We start from the raw sequence: 11,334 nt of genomic DNA on the forward strand, positions 1-11,334 counted from the left end.
TTTTTCCTTAGAATTTCATTGCAGTTCACAGCATCCAATGACATTGTTTTCTTGTTAACAAAACTTTAATTTGGCTTTGACTGAGTCATCTTTTGCCTTATCTTGTCTAACCTATATTACTCATTCATATTCAACAGTTTATCCACTGTTTAGCATTTTGGGGGTTGTAGAATGTTGTGGTATTATTCATTTTTTTACATCTGGTGCTACTCAAAACTTTACAAAAAGTTATGCTTTCTTGTTTATTCAGAGGGTTGGTTTCCTATTTTAAGTGCAGTTGCATAACATTCATATAAAAAAAATTTATTCTTTGCAACATAAGCTTCTTAAGTAAGAAAATCTTTCTTTTCTTTCCAAGCTTGCAAGCTTTAGTAGGTCTTTTATCACAGTTACTTCATATAACTTTACATAAAAATTTGTATTTCTACTTCTGCACATATCTACAGTGTGGCACAGATGATGTTTGCTCATAAAGTATTTGCACTTATGTCAACTTTTGTCCCAGTGGTCTGGAATCCCAAACTCTACAAGAGTGGCACCGAGACATTCTCCAGTTCCAGTTTTATTGAACTTCTTTAAAGTTCTACTATAAGCTAAAGGCTAATTTCTACACACATAACACTCTTACTCATTTATCTGACATATTCTTCTGGTGAATAGTAGGAAAAAAAAATTAATCTTCATGTATTTTATTTGTTTTTGTAAAAACTCCAGTTTATGATAACCATTCCTGCAGAAAGTTAGTTCACTTTACTTTTGGAAACAGCATCCAATAAAATGATATATTTTTTTCAAAAAAATGTATTTTGAGGATTTATTCCTTGTCCTAAGTGTATTATTTTTTCTCACGAGGCTGAAATAAATTATCTGAAGGCTGACATTGTCTGTGGACAGCAACAGTTTTCATGATCCTTGGATGCCTTTTCTAGGGTCCAACCTGAATTTTGCCTCAATAATGGGTACTCATAAGCTACTTCAAAGCACAATAAACATAATTTAAAAAGTAAATTTTAATTATAGCTTAAGCAACTAAAAAGGCATAGATGCTCTCAGAAAGAACTGAACTATTAGGAGAAACAAAAAAAAACAAATTTTAAAAAAAGCAGTCCTGCAAAAAAGTTCATCTGAGAAGTTCACACAGTCAGGAAGAAAAGAGTAAAGAGACAGACGTACTGCTTATCACTCCTTAGGCCTGACTGCAATTAATTTCAATGAGAGTAATCAGGAGGACTTCCAAATAGTAAGTCTTCCCTTACTTCCCCTCTACATTAGGTGATATATATAATAAAAATATATCCTTTACCCTGTCAAGATTTACTACCAACTAGGAAATTATAGAGAGACACAAGAACTTTGATTAAGAGAAATAAGTGAGACAGTGAAAGAGAGTTACTATTTCATGAACTTCACTGCTAAAAAGTAAAGTATCTATGAGATGCATATTTTCTAGCAGAAGAATAGAAAAAATTAAACAAATTAAAAATGCAAGATGAATTGTAATTTGCAGCATAGGCTATCTTTGGAGTATGCTGAATATAAGCCAAGTTGAATAACCTTAATTAAGGTTTAGAGCACAACTTATAGGCAATGTTGAGTAAAATAAATATCAGTAATTTTAACAAGATAGTATTTAAATGCAAAAGTAATACGTATCCCTTAAAATATTTTTTCTTCCTTGAGGTAATTTAGCAGCTATGAATATTCATAAACTGTCACATTTAATAGAAATCAGCATGTTATTTCATGAACACTAGATTTCTAGTGTTCATGAACACTCTAGTGTTCCTAGAGTAAAGTCTGTCTTCCTACAAGTTGATATTTTCTACCCAGGCCATGGCTTCCTATCCTCAATACCAAATTACACCTCCAGTCTGCTACAAAACTTACTCTGTAGGTAAGAACCTAAAGATTCCCATCCCTGTTTTAACAAAGGTTTGCAAAACTGACTGAAAGGGTCCACCTCTTTCCAGGGTCAGAAAAGCAGCAAAATTCCATAATCTTATTTCCTGGAAGAAACAGTATATAGTTGAGAAGCTTCCTAAACTCACACCCTTTATTGCTGTCTTCCTCCCCAAGTGACTGCAGTAAATCAAATATGTACCTTGGCCAGTAAGGGAAATAAGCAAATGCACAGCAGAGTTATCAGTCCAAGGCTAAGTAAGCCTGAATCCTGTTGAACTTTGCTGGGCTGGGAGCCAGGAACTGCTTTTGTAGGAATGTACTTGTTACTGCTTCAGCCCAGACACCCTTGCCAACCACTGTCTCTTTTTCTAAACCACTGCATCATTGCCATACACATTCCTTATAGGGGTCCTTGGACTTACAGATTCTTACCACAGTCAGACAAAAAATATGGCTGAAGTATATCACTAGTTTGTTTAAGTCCTGTAACTTTAGTGCCCAAATTTTAAAGTTGAACTATTACACCTCTGTTAAAACCATCTAGCTTCGAAAGATTTAGTGCCAGATAAGAATTTAGCCTACTCTTTGGAAGATCAGTATCATCCACAGTTCCCAAATTTCTGAAGTATTTTGAAAGATTTCAAAAGCAGGGTTTCAAGCAAAGGTGTTGCCACAATGATTAATCATCCATGTATATTATGATTTTAAACCAATTAATATTGACTATATGGAATAAAAATGGCTACTGAGTAATTAATAACCAGCTGTACTAATGAAATTATAAGGCTCAAGGCAATATTAATATTGGGTGGCTAAAATCCACAGAAAAAAACACTAAGTCACACATTAATTATGACTGAATTAATCCTATCCCTGTTGTGTCTACAGCCACATAAACAAAGGCTAAAAGACCCAGTCTGCCTTCCCACAAAGTTTCTGGAGATAGCAATTTGCTTTTTTCATATGTGTGAGCAACAGGTACAGGAGAGTTGTCCTTCCATGACAAAAAAACATAGATGGTCACAGACAGTGACAAGCAGGTAACTATCACCCTGCTAACTCCTTAATATTATTCTTTGTAGTTCCCTTTAGAGAAATGTTATTTATTGCTTTTAACATAGGAAAGGAAGAATAAAACTTCTTGTGTAAATTTTCAGCAAAGCAAAATCACAGAATGATCCAGACCTGATGTAATAGCAGCCAAGCATCCAACATGACCAGAAATATTGCAGCCAAATCAAAATCTCTTTCAAGAGATTACAGCATGATGTACTGTCGTCATGAAGCTGTGGGTGTGAGAAGTGTGTGGCATACTAAGAGGGAAGGCATACGAATAGAAAACACATTTCATGGAAAAGCTTTGTCAGGGGAGATTAAGATAACTGCTTGTGGTATAAAAAAAATAGTATTTAAGTTGCAAGGCCCCACATGAATTCAGAAAAAGTTTTTGCTACAACAGTGAGAAAACTTCCTTTCTTTTACAGTCTTACAGTCGCACCATCTTGAGAATGACATTCAATCTTTCTAGATAAATATTATTGAACAATATTCAAGTTTTGTTAGTTTTATTTTGTTCAATAAAGATTTCCTGCAAAATTCTAGTGCATTTTAAAATCTTCAGCACTAAGTATGAGCAATCTTTAAACTATCACTATTTCTAGAGTGAGTTTATACCAGCTGTTTTCAGCTGGAGAACAGATTGCCATAAAGTCTTCTACAATGCTCTTAATTTTGAAAGTGAGCAGAAGGTAATCATTCTCCCCTGTCCTTTCTATTCCCAGAGAAAAGGCTGGAGACAAGAGGATATAGGAAAAAAAGAACTACAGTAAGGAGGGGAAAAAAATCTGCATGTGCTATCAAAAGGAGAAGAGACAAATCAAGAAGGGGTATTTGTGCAGTAAAAGATAGGATTACTACATAACTGATACTGGGCAAAATGACTGTAGGGGGGAAAAAGGTATTAAGTTATTAGCTTTATAAAAAAATCAGTTTCCACTTGATGTAAATTAATTAAGAAAATGCCTACATTGTACATGACAATTTAGTGAACAGGTGCCCACCCTCACCAGAGAGATTAAATTCATTTTAGAATTACTAGTCTTTTAAGAAGGAAGACCACTCCTGATAATCCACTACACAGGGTTCCCAAATAAGTCCATACAGGGCTCAAAGACCCTAAGCTACAGGCCACAGTATGTGAGTCAGCTCACAAAGGATGGCCACTGCAGACATGTTATGCTAACTCATCCAGTCCTCATGGATTTGCTACTCACAAAACCCAGCAAAACTGAAAAGGCCAACTCACATTTTCTCATGTCATGATTTAGGAATGACACTCCCCAGTTTAGTGTCTCTCCCTTACCCCGCTTCCCCTGAGACTGCCCCAAACCATATATCATTCTCTTGGACTCCCCCACCCCCCTTCCCTTTTCTGCTCTGGGGATGGAGTTGAGAATTGGAGGTACAAAAAGGTGTCACAAGTCGAGATAAGAACAATTTATTTACTGGAAACAGACATGAGATAAGAAAATGAACAGTAACAACCACAATATTAATAACAAAACATGTAATTGACAGATTTACGCATAAAACTCACAACAAATACCAAACATCCCATCCCACCTGCTTTCTCCTGATCAGAAAAAGAATACCTGCCCTCCAAGAAGCCAGAGTCCCTTTTGTCCACCACTGGCAATAGCATAGGATGGTACAGAATAACATTACAGTCTTGGATGTCTCTGCACATCACAGCATACTAAAGCCTAGGAAAAACTGTAAAAGGAAATTAGGATCCCTGGGCTCAAATGATCCAGTGGGCTCAGCCTCCTTGTCAGCTGGGACTAGAGGTGGGGACCACCACACCCAGCTATTGTTAAAAAAAAATTACTTCATCCTAGCCAGAACTAAGACACCAACAAAGCAACCTCTCTCAGTGGCAGGAAGCATATAAGCTAGAATAACAAGAGCAGGGCACACAGACAGAAGAGAAAGCACCTTTTGTCCCAGAGGTACTGGGACAAAAAGAGATATAACAAAGCTTTCTATATATTGTAAAATCAAAGTGTAAGAAAGCATCAATATCACTGATTGTTTGGAGTTAAGACAAAACTTAACTTACAGCATGGAGTTTTCATGAGGTATCCACATTTCTGTTCCACTAGGAAGGGTGAATCTGCATTATTAATCCTAAAATTATAGCTCAAACATTATTCTTGTCACTGTCTCAACACTATGCTTGTCACTCTCTTAAGACCTGAAGCACTAATTTTCCATATCAAAAATTTAATAGGTGATGCATTACAGGAAAAGATGAAAGAATAACTTGCATGAAAGGAAACAATATTTAATAAGATTTTAATGTTAATTAATCAAGGGTACTTTTAAGCTGTCATATGAGATCTGTATCTTTTTACTCTCTGAGTAATTGGGGTTTGTTGTTTGTTGTTGTTGTTAAAGAAACAGAAAAAATACCTATAATTCTCTTATTGCAAATAGAAAGCTTTAGCACACATACATGGGACACTCCCAACCTTCAACCCACAAATTTCCCATATATGTATACCTTTAATCAAATAAACCAAGTGTATTCAGAATAATAACATACCTTAGAATTACTATGGGTCATAATGACAAATTGTTCTTGTTATTTGAGGCCTTTTGACTATTATAATAATCTGAAAATCGTATGTTTTTCCATGTTGACTGAGAAACCTAGACCAGAGTGGAAAGGATAGGTCAAAAAGGTAAAATTTATGGGTGCTTTCCTTAATTTTCAATCCGTATGCATAATTTCATGATTTAGCAACCACATGCCATACATTTAAAATCAGTATAGTCTTAGTATTGTTCAGAAGGGATTTGACCTGCAAGTGTAATTGATGGTTGCACAGGCCTCAAAGCATTAGCTAGAAATACTGAACTATAAAATGTGGAATTTTACTGTACATGTTCAAATAAAAATCAAACAATCAATGTAAAAAAAAAAATCAAAAAAATTGCTTTTAGGTTATAGCATTTTTCACAGCAGAATGGAAGCAAAACAAAACCATGCAGTCAATTACTCTTGTGAATTATCATCTGCAGAAAAAAAATGGTAAGGGGTCCCTGTCATAGGAAAAGTTAGCTGGATCTTTTTTAAAGGTTTCAAAAGAGAATAACAAGGGCTTGCTTTGTTTTTTATAGTTCTATCTGTATTGCCCAAGCTCTGCAGCCTCCTTCCAATACCCCTATGAATGAATGTTGTTTAAATGAGTCCATTTAAAAGGTAGGTTGAGCCATTTTCACACTGACTTACATAAAGCCATTTTTCCTGTTTTATTAGTCACATTAGCATTCTATTGCCCTTTAAATGTCACAAGTTCAAGAGTATAGCTTTACACATCCTGGAAATACTCCTGTTTTATATGTTAGAAAGCTACAATTTCTTGGGACAGATAACATGACCAAAAAAAAAAAAAAAAAAAAGAAATAAACAGGGCATAATAGCACAGAGTAAAACAACAACCAGTAAGAAAAGATTGTTTGCAAGCAAAGGTAGAGCAGGAAAACTACTGTGAGCACAGATTTAGAAACACTTGTTTGCATTGTATCTATCAAAACATGTGAAACAACTGATAAACCCACCACTTGCTGTAATGCACAGAGAGGAAGAAAAATGGCACTGCACTCACCCCCTGACCTATTCCTTAATCTTTTAGAGACCTTTGAAAGGCCACACTGTATGTTGGAGGTACTCTCATTTATTAGGGGTGTTTTATCTGAAAGCAGAAACCTGCAAAATTCCCTAGCTGTATGGTACTTAACCTAAAACATTTCCAGGTTTTATCAAGGGCAATATGAAAAGCCCAGACTGGTTGGAAGGAGTTATTGGAAATCAAATGAATTTTGAAGTCTGCAGGATCTAACCTACCATCTTCTGTCAAAAGCATGTTAGTGCTTCAAAAACAGGTTCGTGCTTGAAAATATCACCTGAGTCACCAAGTCCAGTTACCCACAGAGGAAAGCAAAGTACAACAATTTTTTCCAGAACTGCCATAAAAACATCTTCCCTACATGTTACCATAGCCCACACTACACTACCCACCACCTCCTGGCAAATACAAGGCTCATTATATTGTGGCTTTTAAATGTCTACTGCAATGTGCCACAAGGAGACAAAACTCTGTTTCTGTTAAAAAGTGTCACAGGTCGCCACAATTACAAATAATTTGCTAAATAAATTAGCTTAAGAGGAAAGTGTGGCACATGGTACAAAGGAGGGCAAACTCATCCTCTCCTCTGCCTTTCTTCAACTCCAGAAATCCTTGCCAAGCTCATTAAGGAGAAAACCACATACTCCCACAAGGAAGTACAACACATCTACATAGCCACTCAGCAGGTATATTTTTAAGCTTTGTGCATATCATGTTTCAACCCCAGCTGTCAATTAAGCACCACGCAGCCACTCACTCACTGCTCCATCCTGCTGGTGGGGAAGTGAAGTGGGAAAATTAGTGGACCAAGATCAAGACAGTTTAGTAGGTAAAGCAAAAGCTGCATGCATGTAAGCAGGGGAAAACAAGAAATACTTTCACCACTCTCCATGGACAGGCAAGTATTTTTCCACCCCCAGGAGACCAGGGCTCCATCACATGTAGCAGTGACTTGGGAAGACAAATGCTGTGGTTCCAACATATACTGTTTTCCCACTCCTTTCCCACTTTATCTGCACAGTGTAATTCCATGTAGTATGGGTGCCATGACATGGTTGTCAACTCCTTGTGCACCTCCAACCCACTCACAGGTTGGGTGGGATGAGAAGAAGAAAAGGCCTTGCCTTCGTGTAAGCCCTGCTCAGCAATAACAAAAACACCTCTGTGTTACCAGCACTGTTTCTAGCACAAATCCAAACCAAACCATCATACCAACACTGTGGAGAAAATCATCTCTACCCAGCCAAACTCAGAACAGTACATTGCAACCTTGTCATGGCACCTGAACCGAGTCCACATCAATAAATATTTGGAAGCTTCAGTGTTCCGTAGGGTCCATTGTACAGGGTGTCACAGGGTGCAGCGGTTCCCTGGTAGCTGGAAGTCCCCAACAGGGTCTCTTGGGGCAGGTTCCAGTCTTGTGATGCAGCCCCTCACTGAGCACAGAGGTTTACTGGTCTTGTCAAGAGCCCTGAGAGCCAAAACCCCAAAGGCAGCACTGGTGCAGTCTCTGTATTGCCCAAACAGGGTTGCACACAGGGACGTTCTACTGTGGAAACTTCATCTGCCAGCTCTGCAAAAGGTAGAAGGCAAAGGGGGAAAAGGAATGAGAACTGCCACATAACAGGTGCTTGGAAATCGTATGCTTGTGGATTCAACCTGTAGCTGCCTGCTCCAGCACAACCTGTGTCGTATTTGCTGTCAGGTTCAGAGGCAAACAAGCAAGTCAATGACAGTCTGAAGATCTAGTGGTGGCTCTGGCAGACCAGGAGAGCCAGCAAAGTAAAGGGCAGTACCTCTTGCTCCCAGTGATAGCAGCATCTACTCAAATGAAGGTAGGAGTCTGTAGTACTTGCTTGGTGTTCCTATCTCATCCTCCAGCTAGCAGGTTTTCACCACAATCCTGAGGGCCCCAAAAGGGCCCCAGCAGGCAGCACAGGGACCCAGTTTCATGGCACTGCCCACATGCTATGAGACGTCACACTTCAAGGACTTTTATGCACAACAAAGTTCTATGTTTGGCAACAGGCATAGGAGGAATTCATCTGCCATTCATTCAAAGTTCATTCTCTTTCCTTGAAGCTAAGATTTCTCTTCCCTTGAAATCTGTAAGGTCTGCAACTTGAGTATTGAAAATTCACCCTAAGGAACTGTTAAATCCATTAATCAGAAGCAGTACAGAAACTGGTTAAAGCTGGTTGTTCTTCAGTATTAGACAGCCCTCACAATTCGTCCTCTGTGATAGACACAGATTAATTTTTTGAGAAACTCCTTGCTTTGAGCTAACACAGAAATCGCACACCTTTATAGAATCATAGAATTGTTTCGGTTGGAAGAGACTTTTAAAGTTATTGAGTCCAGCTGTAAACTGTCAAGTCCACTACTAACCCATGTTCCTAAATGCCACACCTAGACACTTTTAAATCCCTCCAGAGTTGGTGACTCCAACACTTCCCTGGATAGCCTGTAATAACTTAATGTTGGACAACTTTTGATGATGAAACTGGGCCTGATCCTCTGGTTATCCTGAACATGCCACATGATGGCCCTCAAGATGTCTGCTCCATGACCTTCCTTTGCACCAAAGCCTATAGTTCCCCAGATCCTCCTTGTGGCCCTCCTTGTAGATGGACATCACATTTGCTAACATTTGCTAACTTCCAGTCAGCTGGGACTTCCTTGATTAATAGTGGCTGCTGGTAAATGACTGAAAAGGGCTCATTACATCCTAGGGTGTCTTCCTGCAAGCTGTCATGACATTTCTTCTCTGCCTTTTGTTTCAAAATCCAGGGAGATGAATTTAGGCAGAACTGCAGTCAAGTATTCTTCCAAGCTAGAGAAATTATGCATCATTTACGCTGCATAACGTGCTATGCAATGCCCACCATCAAGCTCCAGAAAGAGATTGTTCAACTTACCCACTTATGCATTCTCAGGAGAATAGGATTAAACATTTCTGACAAAATTTTTTATCTCTCCTGTTTACAGTAAACATGATTATTCTTTTTGGAGATTAAAAAAAACTATTTTAAGTTCTTCAATGCCGAAGTACTCTGGGAAAGCCAACAATAAGGGATACACTGGATTCTTCTGTGTTTTCAAAAATTTGTGCATGAATAACACTAAGACTACTCATGATGCTTTAGTTCAGTCACCTTTTCATGAATTTTTGTTTTTGTTGGTCTGTCCTTATGAAGAAAAAGGTCCAAACTGTGGAAGTTTCTGATATTTGTATTCTACTGCAGTAATGGTCCTACCACGCAGGGTAGACATTTATCTGGTCCACACAGCTAGGAAAGAAAGTAAAATCAGAGAAAGCACAGTTACATATTCCTTAAAGCATGTCCCCAGATCCCAGCAATTAGGAAAGAGGGAAGAAAGAAGGAATAGCCTTTATGGAGATAAACTTTTTCAACTATCAAGTTATGTAAAAACATTACTTATCCAAGTATAAACAATGTTGTTACTGTGTCTGTCTTCTTTAATAAATTTTGATCTACATTTTCATTTCTACTTAATGTAGACTTTCATCACTCCCTATCCTCTTCCTGCAAGGAAATTAAAGTCACTTTTAATCCTCTTTGTTCAATACCTGTTCTGAGCTGTTCCCAAGAAATAGAGAACTTTTGCAGGCCAATATTAATCCTCCTTCAGAATCAGTCTTCTAACCTGCTTCTTCCTATGGGCCAGAATCAAACTTTTGAATCATTTTGGATTTGTGATCTGTCCCTAAATGCATCTGTTTCTCTCCCATTCTTATCCATCTCTTCACCCAGCACTAGCTCCATGTGCAAGGAGATGTTTGGAAAGCAGACTAAATTAGGGAAAAAGCTTTATCTGATCCTTACCTCTCTGACTCAGCAAGCAAAGAAAGAAGGAAAGGCTGGGGCTGACTACCTATCAGAGGCAAAGAGTACCAAAGAGACTGGTAAAAACATAGTAATTCAACATGAACCCAAGGAGTGGGTTAGTTATGCTGTCTAGACTTATGCCATTGAAAGTCATCACCAAAATAAAACTCCTCTTCAAAACCTTCATTATTTCTCACTCAGAATATTTAAAAAGCAAGTTAGGAAACCCATTTCCTTGTTTCTATGTGATATTTTCTGTTTAGAAGTATAATGAAAAAAAAACACTCACTGTTACTGGAAACATTAGAGGATCTCAATGCCTCTGTTTCCACACCAGATTCTGCAGCAGTGGCATCACCCTTACCTTTTGAAGAACAAGAGCATAATCCCTGAATTGCACATACTGTTTGACTTTTGTGGCTCTCAGGGAATTTGAAGGGTTTAGATGCTTACAGCCCATGATAGAGAGCAAGCCTGAGATGCAGCATTAGAAGCCGTAACCTATCACTTTCACAGCAGAGTTGGAGCAGGCTGCTGTGAGGAGAAGGCAGCAATTTCATTGCCTATTCTTTACCCTACAAGAACCACATTTAATCTTCCAAAAAGGAAGTCAGAAGAACCTACATGTGACCCTAACATTTTCCAGCTGGCCATGGCACCAAATAGAAATATAAAAATAAAATCTACTTTTCCTGTATCTGAGCAATAAAGACACTTATGCATCACATCCCAGAGCTGAAGACATTTTCCTGGAATGGGATATTTTGCTGATCTGAATCTCTCCTCTGGTAATAAGAGACAGACCCAGACTGAGTTTTGTGTCACCGTTGGGGTAGACTGGGAGAGGGAAAAAAAGGCAAGGGGAAAAATTCTCAGCTATAAAAAAACCA

The sequence above is a fragment of the Lonchura striata genome, chromosome 3 (assembly GCF_046129695.1).
Source record: "Lonchura striata isolate bLonStr1 chromosome 3, bLonStr1.mat, whole genome shotgun sequence".
In the NCBI taxonomy this organism is placed as follows: Eukaryota; Metazoa; Chordata; class Aves; order Passeriformes; family Estrildidae; genus Lonchura; species Lonchura striata.